This window comes from Mastigoproctus giganteus, chromosome 7 (genome assembly GCF_048544385.1).
Source record: "Mastigoproctus giganteus isolate SK-2022 chromosome 7, ASM4854438v1, whole genome shotgun sequence".
In the NCBI taxonomy this organism is placed as follows: domain Eukaryota; kingdom Metazoa; phylum Arthropoda; class Arachnida; order Uropygi; family Thelyphonidae; genus Mastigoproctus; species Mastigoproctus giganteus.
The window spans coordinates 202,482,276-202,495,982 of record NC_143581.1 but is presented as its reverse complement, the minus strand read 5'-3'; the positions used below and the strand labels follow the sequence as shown (position 1 = coordinate 202,495,982).

The 13,707-nt window shown below is 39.7% G+C and overlaps 1 pseudogene; it reads right to left on the bottom strand.

Moving 5' to 3' along the window:
- Positions 1-8,887: 8,887 nt before the first annotated feature.
- Positions 8,888-10,054, bottom strand: LOC150083591 (retinol dehydrogenase 12 pseudogene; annotated as a pseudogene).
- Positions 10,055-13,707: the final 3,653 nt, after the last annotated feature.

Below are 13,707 nucleotides of genomic sequence, written 5' to 3'. Positions count from 1 at the left end.
AATTAATAAAGATCATTGTAATAACTTAGTGCGTGAGGACAATACAGCCAACAAAGCAGAAACACGTGAACATCTTTAAAAAAATAATAATTCAAAATGGTGGCGTTTTTGAAACGCTTTAACAGAGAGGGGGCGCTAGTAGTATGTTCAGTCTATAAGCAGAAAGAAACGGCCATTGTTATACTGTTGGTGGTATTACAATATTGTAAACTATCGAATTTATCTCATGTAAGAATGTTTACAATTTAACAAGACATATTTTATTTTTTGAACTTCAAGAAACGATTTTAACACATTTTATTTTTTATACCACGCATGCGTGGATTTCATAATCAGATATTTTAGATTATAAATTATCTTTTAAAAATATCAGTTGTCCTAATGGACAACTGATATTTTAAAAATCTAATTAACTAAAGATGAACAGAAGAGGTGCAAGGTTTCTTGCTAATATCATTGAAGGTTAATTAAGGGTTCAGGAAAACTGCTAATTCGGAAGGCTAGGGAAGTTGTAGGATTTATTTAGATAGAATAAATCTATCTAAATAAACTAAATTAATTAAATTATAAATCGTTTGATTAATTAGGAGTAATTAATATAATAATTTCACATCAGTAATATTTTGCCTTTACCATGAGTTGCCTCGGTATTTCACTACTTTCAAAAATAAAAATCTCCAAAGAGATTAATCCATTTATTTAAAAAGATTAAACAATTATTAGATAATAATTTAATAATTAAGCAAATCAATAAATAGTTAATTAAATAAAAAATAGAAATTAATTAAATAGTAAATTAAATAGTATTTAATTAGTTAATTACCGTTAATAAATAATTAATGGTAATAAAGGGTGATTTTGTCGATTGCCTTATTTTCAAATAACTGTTTATTTATTAAAAGTAGTGCAATGCCAAGGCAGCTGATTAAGAAGATAATGTTTCCTTTGAGCATTGAAACTAATCCATTAACTAATCTTTTGAAATCATCCCTCTGGCTGCAAAAAGACAAAAGTGAGGACAGGATATCCCTTCTAACTTGGTATAATTTTAATAAAACCAAATATCATCTCCTATTTTATTTTAAAATTATTAAATTCGTATCCAAACATTATCCAAACTGTAGCTTTGATAAAAGGAACTACAGACTTTCATAATAATTTATTCAGATAATAAAAATAGTTGCCATTTTTTAAAAATAAATCATGAATTCTATTGTTCTGTCTTTTCTAACTCCATTCTGTACAGAGACCTCATTTTCGTCCCCTATTTATTCTACTGACGTCACACCAACACAGCCATAGTGGTGATAAGCGAATAAGACGTCACTGACAATTTTTAGAGAGCTCGTGATGTTAGGTTGGATATAAGTTAAGTGTCAAAGAAACTAAGGTTACGAGGCGTCAGTACATACCTGTAAATGCGAGTATTCTCCGATCTGCATGTTGTTGCTGGATGAAAAACCATAGTTTCCGGAAGGAAAAGCCATGCTACACTTGTCAGAGACTGACTAACTCAGCCACAGTGTGAAAAGGCTCATTAAAATTCTGTGCGTTAATAAAGGGATTCGAACTCGGTATTTCTCACACGATATGGGACATCGGTGATTATAACTACTACTCTACCCGTGGGGTCGCGATAGGGGAAAGTTATATTGATTGGGGAAATTCGGGGTACTGTCTTTGAAAACCGAAGACGCCTGGTAACTGTACATTTGAGGAGCTTAGAAAAGCTTATAAGGGGAAAGCTTTTATTTTCTCGGCCTATTCTGTACTAGTTAATTGAATAAATTCGTTTTTTTAAAGATGAACAGAAGAGGTGCAAGGTTTCTTGCTAATATCATTGAAGGGTTATTAAGGGTTCAGGAAAGGGAATTCGTAGGAACCATCCGTAAAAGCGTTATTTCAACAGCTATCAGAGTGGTATGATGTTTGTAGAAATCCACTAAAGAAAAAAACTTCTTTTAGTTCGTGAAAGAACTGAAACTGGTTTCTGTCTAATTTCTAAAATTATTTTTTTGACAAATGCCAAAATCCATAGTAAAATGTCCATCGAACACAATATCTAGTATTACTTTTCGACAAGAGAGGGCATTACCATACAATGACGCTACGCCAGCTGTTAACGTATAACAGGATTGCATTTTCACGTGATAAGTCAACCGGAAGAAGAATACCTGTTTCTTTCCCATATCACAAGGCCACGGCCGGATGCTGCCATTGTTGAAAAAAGCGCAAGTTAACTGAGCGTTTAAAAAACACAACTTATTTCCACCAACATTGTTTTCAATTCAGTTATTATATTGCCTAACATATTTGTTAGCAATAGAATTGTTTTCTTGGGCAAAACAAGTCTCCAAATTAATAAGAAGCTAGAGGAAGTTAATTATTGTTATTATATAGATCCGGAACTTGAAAGTACATCTCAGCCTTGTACACGCGAAGAATTAAACATGTCTGGAGAATATTTTTGAAGGTTGCGGTCGTTGTGAGAGATCTCCAAAAGCTGAGAAGTCGAAGTCACTGAAAGCCAGTTGTAGGGTGAAATAATTCTTCTTTAATGGTAACTTAAAAATAATTAAAATTTTCTTTTATTACTTCTACTACCAGAGGTGTAAATGTCCTTGACGTGACCCTCACTATGGATCTAAGTATTATCAAAGATTTGACATTGTGGGAACCACTAGCTGGTAGGGCCCATACTGTTATAAAATAGGGAGTGGGGGTGTCCAGGACAGTTTGGTATTGAGTATCAATGTCGCTTTCAAAAATAGAATCAATTTTTTGGTGAAGCTTCCTTTGCAATTCGGGATGTAAACTAATATTATGCGTGGCCCAACTAATGCTCATTGCCATGGTGTCTTACTGTATTTAGTTAAATGGCACAGGTTGAGAAAAATACGTTTTTTATGTCTTAACTTGAAAGTATTTGGAATTTTGGTCAGGCACGAGGAGGGAAACACGATGAGGTCCTTATAGATCAGTTCAGCTCTGCAGCAACTGTGCAAGGCTCGTGGGGCAGGATTTTTCTCAACATGGCCTGTTCTCGTTAACAGAAGATACTATTTTACAGCGTTGGATTACAATTAAATAGTTGGGGGTGCAAGAACTCCTCCATTACTGCACTTCTGGGCTGGCTACTCAGCTACATAGTTATGACAGAGTTTATAATAAGTTTTATTTCTATTATTATTACTACTAAAATAATTATTACAGAGATTGCAATAAATATTGAACGACTCGTCCTTGTCAAACTGCTACAAAAGATAAAATTCAGAGATTGCGTTTGTTCAATTATGAACACGTGCTGTCTTCGTTGTAAACGAGTAAACACGACAGGTCAGTGACTGACTGAAAGTTGACATACAAGGTGCGGCTAAAATGAAACGAGAATCGTTGCTAACCAACGCCTTACTACTGAGCATATTCACATTCACATCGTGCTGGAGATTGTTTTTTCCTGTACAGATCAGTTTTTGTTTCGTTGTCATTGGGTTAAGTTTTGATTAAACTGGGTATCTTTAAGTGAATCAGGGTTTTAATCCATGGGCGGAAAAAAATTAGTGATCGTAATGTAGAGCAAAGAATTGTTATTAAATTTTTAGCCAAACATGATAAAAACAGTGGAGAAAGGTTGGAGATGTTATGATAAGTGTTCAGTGATGGGAGATGAATTTTGAGTCTTTCAATATGATCAACAAACGAAGTGTCAAAGCATGCAGTGGCAAATTCTCTTTTCTCCCAGTTTAAAGAAAATTCAAATTATTATATTAGGACCACCCGCAATTTCTTACATATTTCCTTTTGTGTAATGTGTCTATAAATTGCATGTGTTCTCTGGTCGATTTGTTTGCTTTGTTAAACTTAAAACGCCCAATCTCTGAAGATCTAGCTATCTACTCCTGAGACCGGTTAACTCGGCCACGAAGTGAAAAAATCCCACTAAAGTTCCTCGCGTCATCTACAGGATTCGAATCCGGGCCTTTTCCATCCCGTGTGGGACGGTGAAGATACCAGTGTGCTACTGCGCAGACCCAGTTTAAAGAAAGCAAGAATGTCTCGATCAAAGATCAAGTCCATGCTTGTCGTAGGCACTTTAAAGAGGATAAACATTGAAATTGTTGTATTTAAATGCTATTTGTCGTTTCGTTTTAGCCACACCTTGAATAAACAACATCTGAGGACGACCACCACCAGTGCGTCTACCGTAGTAGGCGAAATCATTCCATCAACTTCACTGGATCATTAACACTTACATTTTGGGTCCGATTTTCAGACACCTTGTAATATTCTGAAGATGGTAAACGAACCTCGCAAATGAATGTTTACTTAGAAAGATATGATGGCTACTTTTAATCTCTGCTAGGTAAGCTTTGGCCACCTTTACAAAGTAACAAGGACTTGCGTCCAGAGAAAAAGAGTCAAAAGGTTCCCATTTCCATCAGTGTGTTAACAGAACCGGCAATACCACACCCTCATTGCTTTATGCAGTTTGAATAGCAGCACTGAGAAACAATATCATCACGAGAGGATCTTGTCGTCGGTGGTGGAACTAAATCATTCCAGTGACAAGAATCCAATTCAGACCATTTCAAAGATTAGTGAGCACAATGAAAGGGTTAACAGAATTTCAGAGGGGAATCATAATTGGGTGAGACACGAGGAAAAGGTGTGTGTGATATTGATCACAAATGAAACGTATCCTAGTCGACAACTGAAATGGAGGTCCAGGAGTGACGTGGAGTTCGATTGAGAATTTGGAGCTGTGACGAGCCACAGGCAAAGCTGAAAGTGTTTTCACAATAAGTAGGTAACTGCATGAAATGGAAACGCGAATGCTCTTCCTACACCGAGAATAGAACACTCGGGTCCTGTGTGACCTACATCGAGACACTCTGTACACAACGGAAGGCTGTAAAACAGGCTATGCTCACTCAAACAGACGGTCAAGTCTGGTAATTAACAGATTGGTTCCGGTTAGGAGTTGCACTCCCTCAAACATAGGGAGGCGTGGGAACACCACTGAATGCAAGTGTGGATATTCCAACTGAAGAATTTTCGACATCAATTGAGGTCAGATTTTATAACTGCGTCCCGAAAAGCGAGTAATAAAATCTAACCGGAAGTCGATCATCTTGTAACATCCCTCTAAATAATTAAAAATATAATTGTTAATAGTCCATTTTAAAAATCTGTAATACACATCTGTAGGTAAAAGCAAAAGTAAATGATTTTAACTTTAAAATACAAGTAGAATTTAATGAACGATGTGTGAAAATTAAAAATAAACGACACGCAGTCATAAAAATTGTGTGTATTTAAGGAATGTTGTCATTTACTTAATTCTGGAAACCTAGATTCGAAGTTTAAAATGTTTTATAAGCAAAAGACAGATTGATAATAAAATGAAATAGATTTATTGTTTGCATCTAAAACTCCAAGTTTCCGGAAATAAAATCATGCTGTCCTAGTCTAAAACCGGCTAACTTGGCCACCTTGTAAAAAAGACCCATACGAAAGCTGCCTCTTTCTGTAGAAACCGACAGATTCGAGTGGAGTGGTGCCACCACTTTAAGACTGGACTGTGGAGCAGTGGAAAAAAGATCATGTGATCTGAGGAGCCTCAATTCGTATCTTTTTGCACCAATAGTAGAGTTTAAGTGTTGCATGAATCTCAAGAAGCATCCAGCATGTCTCCTGTCTCCTGCCCACCACTTTAAGTAGCTGGAAGTGGTATCATGGCATAGTATATCTTCTGTCGGTACAGATTATATCCGCTCATCGTTTGTGGTCGAATTATCTCCAGTGGATATCCCTCTGTCACGTGGAACCAACTTTGCTCCTCAGTGCTTCATCTGTACTCGGCAGCGATGGATTTTTTCAAGATGGCAACGCAACTCTCCACCTTGCAAAAAGTGCAACTAAATAGTTCTATAAACATAAGCAAGATTTCCACCATCTGCCCTGGCTGCCTAATTTCGAACACAAAAAAGTATACATGAACTTCCTCATAAGTTTAGGGGAAGCCACTTTAAATTCAATTGGACTAAAATGGCCTCGTAGCGTTAATGAAAAGTGTCGTGGTAACAGTATACGTATTACAAAGTTATTTTCTGCAGCGCCATATCTTGTTGTTGTAGTTGGGTTTTAAGAGCAATATGGCCTTAGTCCCTGATGGTGCCGGATAAAAAATTCATTCACCCTGGCTTTTACAGGGTACTGTCACCGATCCATAGAACTAAGCACAGAACTTAAATACTTGGGAGTCATACTGGATACCCACTTATCGTTCAAACGTCGCCTCAATTATCTCAGAAGAAAAATATGGAGCTGAACCGCCATGATAAACGGGATTGCCCGGGGAAGACTGGGGACTAAAACAACGAGCAATGATGCTCTATTACGAAGCAGCATTTCTACCAATTGTAACCTACGCAGCCGGTGCAGGGTACAAAAAGGCCATCTGCGTCGGTGGCAGCATGATCCCCCTCCCCACACTGGTTGTAAACGGCCCGGGTTCGAATCCCGTCGAACCATACAATCTCAACAAATGAATCCGCGACCCAATCAAAACGTGAATGAAGACTCAGAGACTGAAACTGGATAACATGAAAGAAAACTGCAGATGAGTACCAAAGCAACACTGTATTATGATAAGACTAAGGATGGAGACCAGAATTAAGCCCACCTGATCACGGAAGCTGAAACACCACCACAAAATGTGACTACGCACTTCTAACAAAGAACAACATCTACATCTGAATCTAGAGAAACGGACGCGGAATTCAACTGCGTGAAAGACCACAATCCTGGACTGAACCAGTGACCGGATTGGACCACACCGACCTAGACCACGCAGCCTCGCTGCCGACGCGCCTTGTTGGCGATCTGAATCTGACTTGATTCCTTTTTAATTCCCTTCCCCAGCGGGGTAGGGAAGAGACACTCTGTCTCCTCCAGATGATCAGTGGGGCATGCCCCACTGATCATCTGGGGACACCTCCCTATCGTCCCCATACTTCTACCTTTACCCCCAGTCATCAATCATTTTCCCCAGACATCAATCCCATCTTGCATCTGCGGTTTGTGTTGGAACAGCAACTCCGATCTGCAGCGTCTCAACCACAGACCTTACAGGAGTTGAAGGATCTTCTGGTTACGGGTTGGTACCAGATATCAGAAGACACATTTAGAAATCTTGTAGCGTCCATGCCTCGCCTGGTACGAGCTGTTTTGGCTGCACGTGGAGAACCAACATCATTTTAGGTAGGTGGTCATATTGTTTTGGCTCATCGGTGTATACGAATGAAGCGCCAGTAGTTTGCCTTGAGAAAATCATCTTGGTAAGATAATTGGGTCTGTTTTGTTTTTCTTTTCTCCCTCTCTCTTTTCTGAGCTAAGCTGAACGTTGTCTAACATTTAATTTTCTCTTTGCAGTTGGGTCTTTTGTTTCCGAGTTGTTTGTCAAGTCAATTATGTCTTCTTCACATCGAACGATCACTTGACAATCACATGTCTGTCTGTAGATGCGTTTAGAGGACACGATTATGAAATTTGCAATCGTCCTACGTGGAAATAAACACTGCCTTCCATCATTCCTTCATCTCTGCGTGGTAGAAAGTGCACGAAGATCCTTTAGGGCTGTTACAAACTTCGCGTTCTAGTCATGCAAGAGACAATTTGATGTAGCACAAGGGCGGGTTAAACTGCCAGTTGCCCTCAGGCAAGTTTCTTTCTTCGTGGACACATTTTCAATAAAAGGTGTAGAAAATCTGATACTTCCAACAGACAGTTCGATTTAGGGGTAAGGTTAGGGGATAAGGTCAGTCTATTTCTTGACTGAATATAACAGCTTTGATTAAACACTCTCCTGGGATATTTCTGATCCAAAACAATTTTATGCCAATAAATTGGAAAGTGAAGCAACTGCGTTCAAAGATTTCTTTAAGAAGGAAATCTTTCGACACAGGTGTGCGTAGAGGTGAGCTTCGCAAAACAGGTCGGTTACTCACTCACCTCCTGCAATTCGTCTGACAGATGCTCAATGGGTTAAGGTTGGACAGCAGGAAGTGGCCATGACGTCACAGTACAGTTTTATCGCTGAGGGGAAGTACTGGGTTTTCTTGAACTCAGGTGGCAGGCCCTAGAGAGCCACATTTGGTCTTCCACCTTTATGACGCTATGCTCGTGACTGCGGATGAACAAAAGATCAACACAGCCTTCACTAACACTACCAAAAACTCACCAATCCACTCTGTCTGGCCTCAACACAGTTCTGCATCCGACGCAAAATTAACGCGCTGAGTTGGCGGAGCTCCCTGTGGGGCATGGCAAGACAGGCTTTCAGTTAGATGCACTTACACTTATTATAAATAGAAAAATTGTTTTGGTGAGCGTCGATAATCATTGCATTTTTAGAGATAAATCCACTGGAGAAAAAATAGCAATGGCATACTGTACATCCCCTAGTAACCCATCCATCAACATGCGCGCTTCTTCCAGGATTAATGGTGGGTTAGATCCTAAGGCTGAAAGGTTGCCCCTACTCTATAGATGTTTAATTTTAGTGATGTTTTACCAATTAACAAAAATTTCCAGGGGCAATGCGCATCTAAATTATTCTGATCAAACTAAATTTAAAACTTCATAAACAAATTCTTTATTCAAGTCGATGTTGAGGAGGATACAGTACTCAAATTTGAGAATAATATACAGTCATTCATTTGATAACTATCGAGTTAAACACATAATATCCTTTTAATTCGGTTCCAGTGGAACTCGTCAATTTAGATTTAATTTATCTCTGACCAAAAGTGATGTCGATAGAAAATTATCTTAACATTCCCTTTTGGTATGGTGTTTAAAAATTATTTACTGCAATATGGGGTGTTTAACAAAATTTCTGTTTATACATACCAGATGAAGAATTATTTACTGTAAAACTATTTTTCAATTCACACCTGTCCATCTTCGACATCTGAGACTCAAAGCTCCTCTTCTAATTTGGTCATTTTCGCAGAAACCTCCCACAACTCACGTGCTAATTTTGAATTCCTGGCTTTTGGAGATCTCGCAGCCAGACTGCATTCCGCGAAGTATTTGCCAGACACGTTTTCTAGGCTTTCCTCTACAGCCAAGTGAAGGGTTGTTTGGGCCCCGTCCCAACAGCTCTTCGCGAAAGGATACAACACGGGAACGACCACACATTTAACGAGTCCCTTACAGTCACGAGCGATGGACGTTTTCACTACTCCAGGATGCAGAGCGTTCGCTGTAACTCCCGACCCACGAAGTCTTCGACTAAGTTCAGAAGTAAACAACAAATTGGCCAGTTTGGTGCTGCAGTATATCCAGGATGGATCCCGACTGTGCTTCTCCAATTTCAAATTTCCAAGGTCCAAAGTGGCGCCCCAATGCGCAATGGATGAAACGACAATGATACGAGAGGGAGCACTTTTCTTCAGCAGGTCCAGCAGGAGATTCGTTAGTAGAAACGGTCCAAAATGGTTGGTAGCGAACATCACTTCGAGACCTTCTTCTGTCATCCGCGACCCGGATGGAGCAGTAATCCCGGCATTGTTGATCAGGACATCGAGACGATCCTCAGTTTTTTTGAAGTCTTCGACGAAAGCGCGCACCGATTTCAATGAACTGACATCCAGCTGTTTGATGACCACATTGTCCTTCCCAGTCGACCTAGCGATGTCGAGAGCAGCCTCACTTGCGCGTTCCATACTTCTACAAGCCATAATGACCCGTGCATTCCTCTTTACAAGTTCCCTCGCTGTCTCCTTTCCAATACCCGAGTTCGCACCCGTAATGATTACAGTTTTTCCCTTCATGTCTCGCGTGCTCTTGCATTTCCCCGTTGTCAGCATAAAATAAGATTTGACAACGACAAAGACTAACAGTACAACAAGAAGAACATTTCCAACTACAGGAAACAGTATGGACATCATTTCCGGTTTTGAATGCGTAGTAAATGAAGATCCACAGTTAATCCTTTCCTTCCAACAACAATCGTTCAAAGATTCTAATTCTTATTCGGAAACTAAAAACCTGTTTTCACAAAAGTAAACTATTTTAGTGCTAACTTACGATTTAAGGAGCATTCATTGATGATACCCGGGCAAGGAAAACTTGCTTCTTGTCTTCTTTCTATCTTGTGAATTCCTTTCCCGGAGCATCAACAGAAAATTCCCTCAAAAAAAAAAAAAAAACAACAAAAATCAAAGAGCGTTGGTTGGAAATCAAGTCTTAAAAAGGTACCACAGAACAAAACTCTTTTCAAGCATTCACTCAACATCCGGCCTCGGCTGTTGTGAGAGAGAGAGAATGAAAGTTTTCTGCACGTGGGTGGCGTTTCTTCCTGGGTTAAATCTCGCACGGTTGACGTCACGTGCGTCCCTGGAGAACTCTGCCGCGTGCCAGATTGGTTCGCACATGTTCGACGAGATTCATTCTTTCACCTGGCTGCGCGTCACCAAATAAATCTGCACCAATGACGTAGTTGTGACGTAATAAATGGATTCGTATTTTGATTTAACAAATGTTTGGATTAAAAACGCTCTTCGGTTAAAATGTAGATTTATTTTTGTACAGTTGATGCACTCAACGCGTGCTCAGTGAGCTGTCTGCGTATTGCGCTATTTTAAATACCAGAAAATGAAAATAGTAAGAAAGGGTGTTCCAGTATTGGTGGTGGATGACATTTTTGCCTGCAGGTGTCCCTGATCACCATCGAAGTACCGCTGCATTTATTCCACACAAACTTATAATCGCTTAAAAGTTTTAAATATATCTTCTTAATTATAAACATAATAATAATAGGAATTTCATTATTAGCGAACCCTTTCTTTGGAATTAGAAGGACCAGATGCATATTCCTATGGTGTCCCAGACATGTAACCCAAGAGGGCACAAGGTGTGCCCTCTGGGGTTGAGTGCTAGCTGCGTGCGGTTTGGATCCTACGCTTGATGATGTGAATAGCATCGTAGAAACTAACGGAACTCCACCAGCAATCCACCTCCACCCAATCGACTACATTTGGGTGATTATGAGGTTGTTTAGGGTTTATCGTTCACCACACACGCTAGGATCCAAAGAGATACTGATGGCAGGATGTACCTGGACTCATCTGTGAAGAAAGTCCATATCTGTGCAGAAATTTCGGATAGTTTGGGTTGGCAGTCGTGTGCCTGACCATTTCTGCAAAACTGGGTTTTTTGGAACCGATTCAACAACCTGCTCGTGATCCTTTTGCAACACTTGGTGTTTTGACTACGCTTCTGAGGACTTTTCAAGTGGTAGATCCTGGTACTCGTCCGAAATGGTATTTTCAAGTACTTCAGTACGATAATAGGTAGGTGTGTATTGTATTTTCAGAGAGAGAGAGAGAGCCATGAATCACTCTGTGGCTTTATCACTTTGTGATAAAGTCAATAAAAAGACGTTGTAACTGCTAACCATTTTGTTAGCAGCCATTCTAAACTTCTTGACTCCCCCTTCCCTCTATCGCGTCTTGTAATTCTAGTTTTTCTAACAAGAAATATTCGTGCAATATCGCGGTTCTCTTTAAACGTCAGCAGTTTAGAGTTCACTGCTGCGTGAACTCTAAACTGCTTTACGTGAGTCTAAACTCTAAACTCACACAAAGCATTTCATGGCAACACTAAAAGATTCTCGACATCAGAGTGGTTTTTATTTAAGATTTAAGTTAGGATTTAAAACAGAATTAAAATGTGCTCAAGGAAGTAGAAGCGCACGTCTTCGTCCTTGGTTGTCAATGTTGAAATTGGAACAATTGAAGTTATATGGTTGGAAACCGAAGGCCAATAGCCATAACAAGTGGCTTTCGTTTTACAAGTCTTCAGTTGGCAATGGTAGGATGAGGGTGACGTGTGTATTTAAGAAGACTAAGTTTGCTATTAACTGAGAGGGAAGTGCAATTGGGTAAGGTCTTGGGTAAGGTTTGTAATGTTGACGGTAAATGTACATTAGTGTACAATGAGACTACGTCAAAAGAAGCAAGGATGTCATCATTGGTTATTGTGATAGAATTTATTTTTCCCAATTTATTGGGAGGTATTGTTTACTTTGAATTTCGAAAATCAGGTGAGGGGGGAGATAATTTTGACCAGGAAAGAAGATAAATTAGTGAAAGCTGATTTGCTGAAGGATATTATGGGTCTTAGTGGGTGGTTGGGTTTATGGAGTTTGGTAATACCAAACGTATGTGGTAGAATATTGTTTCGGATGGCAATCTGTTGAAGGGTGTATAAATTAATTTCATTTTTGGACCTTAATTTCCTTTCGGATGCCACAATTGGCATCCGAAAGGAAAGGAGACTTCTTTTCATAATGGAAGTATTGCTCAACTTTAGCAGTGTACCCAACTTAAGCCTTTTCCACACGATGCGAGAGAAAGTACGCTGCCCACTGAGCTGCTCAGGTGGGCTGAGGAGCGCGTGTTGGTGAAAATACCATTTTGCAGATAATGAATACAACATGACTGGATTATTGTAAGCTTTACCTTGGTTGGAAAAGAATTTGTTTTCTCATTGTTTGCCCATTTTCGCACTTCAAATGCATTTATCTTTCTCAGTACAACCTCCCTTTATCAACTGTAATGGACTCATTGGATTATTAAGTAATTCGATTGAAGTTCGACCGTTAAAACAAAAGAAATTTGTTTCTTCCTTTTCTTGTGGTCTGTCAACAGAGACGGTTACGTTCCGGCATACTTTTGTACTGCGAATATCTCACGTTCTTGGATGAGCATAACTACAGTGGTCAAAGCAATTTGTCAATGACTGCGCAATCATTTGGACAGTCTATCTGGTTTGGTAACAATCACAACATAAGTCCACAGACTGACTAAATTCTCCAAGGAATACAGGCTGAAAATATGTAAATTGGCACGTGGCCACTGCTTCAAATTGACCATGATCTTTAAATACTTGACCAAAGACAACACATCTGTCAATTAGCGCTTCCGATGCATCGTTAAGAAGCACCAGCAGTGTTACAAAGTGTTATCTGAAAGCTTTGGAATCGGTAAGGTAAAAAGTGGTAAAAAGCTGGATCGTAAGGTGTTCAAGAGTTTATCGGCATTGCCATCAGCTGTTGAACACCTCCGAGCTACTCGGAACTCTTTCCAGCTTTTTTACCTTTGAAACAGCAACAGAGACAGTGGCGTCAACGCAAACCATTAGAAATCATCTTCACTGACACGCACTTTATTGGAGACCGTTGAGTGCCCAACGCCGTAGCGCCAGAAGAATGTGCACTTGGACATCGTAATGGATGTAACTGGATTCATCTGTGAAGATGAGTCCAGGTACATCTCGCAGTCGAATTTTCATCGGATGTTAGTGTGGCGGGAAGGTGAAACCCTAAACAACCCTGTGTATATACAGGAACACAGTCAGTTCGATGGAGGTGGACTGAATGTATCGGGTAGTATTAGTTTCTCTGGTCGTAGAGGAACCACATTATCAGAAACGGGGTGATGGCTGCACACAGGTATAGGGACCAGATAAGCAGGCCTTGAGTCATCGCTGTGCTGGTGCTGTAGGCAAAGTAGAAGAATTCGTTCTAATAGTGCACAGCTCGAAAACACAACACGTTGGAAGATTGGACATCGTCCGTATGGACTGGTCTGCCTGCTAATCCACCTTGAATCTCATGAGCACGTCTGGTTACTATAT